Here is a 2,402-nt window from a genome sequence, read left to right on the forward strand (position 1 = left end):
ATCCAACACGGCCCTCCTTATCCAACACGGCCCTCCTTATCCAACACGGCCCTCCTTATCCAACACGGCCCTCCTTATCCAACACGGCCCTCCTTATCCAACACGGCCCTCCTTATCCAACACGGCCCTCCTTATCCAACACGACCCTCCTTATCCAACACGACACTCCTTATCCAACACGACACTCCTTATCCAATACATAGTTTGTCTCCTGTCATGTCAGTCCAAGCAATACAAGTTCAATAGTATCTTACAATCCCTCAGATCCATTTGACTATAGGGTGATAACAAAACATCCACTGTGATAATCAACTTTGTCATTGTAGAATAAATCAATCTAACAATTCTTTAGATTAGAATAGTTGAGAGCTACAGTTGTATGGTTTTCTGGCCCTGCGCACTCCAATAACTGAAATCCTTATACAGCGCTCTTCATTTTCTTTACTTATCCCATATAGCCACTAGAGGGAATCACCTCAACAAGCCATTGCCTTCCTCCCTCAGTCACCAAACTATATACGGTATGTCGGCCTACAGGCAATGCCTAGCCCACAAATGCAAAGACATCTCCTTCTCTCTATGTGCTGTTCTTTGGCATAAAAATGCAATGGCAGCGGGATGATCTTGTGCTCTTCTCAGGGCATGAGAACATTGGAGGCGTGGATAAAAAAGAACAACATCCTTCGTCCTGTGTGGTCACATGGGTAGAACTATTGTAGTTAGTGACGGGCCCTGAAGAGTTCATTTGAGCATGTTCAAACAAACAGAGAGAGAGAGAAAACACACTGTTTGGCAAAGATAGACAACACAGAGCAACGCCTCGCCTCCCCTCGTTTCTCCCCGGCTCTGTTCACGACCAGAGAGCTGAACTTGGCTGAGAGGAGAGGAGTAAAGAGAGCGAGAGAGCGAGAGAGAATTTTTGCTTGTGCATGAAAGCAAGCTAGAGAGTTGGTATTTTATGTGCAATAAGCAAGTAAACACTGGCATGTTTAGCCCTGCTGTGAAGAGATTAGTGTTATTTATTAAATATATCAGCTTCCCACCAAATGACAGAATGCTTTTCACTGACCCGTCACCATGAGAGAATTCTACATCACACGCACATACACACGAGACACAGTTGTTGAGAGAGGAGAGAGACAGAGTGGTATGCATTTTTTCAGGCCTGTGTGTGTACCATACCAGTCACAACAACTGACTGTATATCAAATCAACTTTTAATATGTCTTTGTTTTAGTCGCTATACCCACATGAAGAAATACTACAGTTTACTATAGAATGCTACAGTACTTACTATAGAATTCTGCAGTAAACTATAGTATACTGTAGAATACTATATCACACACTGTAATATCCCTCAATCATGTGTAGTACTTAGTGTAGAATTTTGTAGTATACTGTAAAATTCTGAAGTAAATACTACAGAAATATCCACACAAAAAAATGTACTAAATAGTACAGTAATGTCTGCAAAAACACCACACTTTTTTAACTGTAGTAAATACTACAGTATTTAACTTGCATTTAACCTGCCCATTCCCATTCTATGTCTCAATTTGTGCTACCCATAAGTGAGAAACCTACATGGCAAGTAAAGACCATGTATTGTGTTCCCTACAGGTTGTAGAAAAGAGCAGAAGCGCTGAACTCCCCGTTCAGACCCCAGTCCTACCTACGTACAGGTTATGGGAAATGTTCTCTTTTAGTGTTTCTCCAGTAGGTTTCCTCAAGGAGAAAGCCCCCAACTTCAATGTCAAAGATAACTCAACAAAAACACTTTCGTAAATACTACAGTAATGTCAGCAAAAACATTACAATGAATACCACAGCTTTCTTAAACTAGACTATTTATACTATAGTTAGCTGTAAATACTACAGTATACTAAAGTTAATACTACAGTATTCAAGGAACGTCCGCAAAAGTACTGTAGTGAATACAACAGTAAAGTCTGCAAAACACTACAGTGAAACTATAGTATTTATACCATAGTATACTTAAGCTCTATGTAACGGCAGTCTAGCTCTTCCTCCTAATCAGACGAGGAGAGGCGAGAAGGATCGGAGGACCAATGTGCAGCGTGGTAAGTTTCCATAATTTAATGACATGAAAACTAGACAAGAATACAAAAACAACAAAAGTACTAACCGTCACAGTCCCGTGTGGCACAAACACTGACACAGGAGACAACCACCCACAAATCCCCAACACAAAACAAGCCACCTATATATGATTCTCAATCAGGGACAACGATTGACAGCTGCCTCTGATTGAGAACCATATTAGGCTGAACACAGAAACAGACAAACTAGACACACAACATAGAATGCCCACCCAGCTCACGTCCTGACCAACACTAAAACAAGCACAACACATAAGAACTCTGGTCAGGACGTTACACTCT

The 2,402-nt window shown here is 41.2% G+C and overlaps 1 non-coding gene across 1 annotated transcript; it reads left to right on the forward strand.

Annotated features, from left to right (window-relative positions):
* Positions 1-1,690: 1,690 nt before the first annotated feature.
* Positions 1,691-1,743, forward strand: LOC129826817 (U7 small nuclear RNA). Its single transcript, XR_008755089.1, has one exon. It is a non-coding gene; the product is annotated as a U7 small nuclear RNA (small nuclear RNA).
* The last annotated feature ends 659 nt before the right edge of the window (positions 1,744-2,402 follow it).

This window comes from Salvelinus fontinalis, chromosome 28 (assembly GCF_029448725.1).
Source record: "Salvelinus fontinalis isolate EN_2023a chromosome 28, ASM2944872v1, whole genome shotgun sequence".
NCBI classification, from domain to species: domain Eukaryota; kingdom Metazoa; phylum Chordata; class Actinopteri; order Salmoniformes; family Salmonidae; genus Salvelinus; species Salvelinus fontinalis.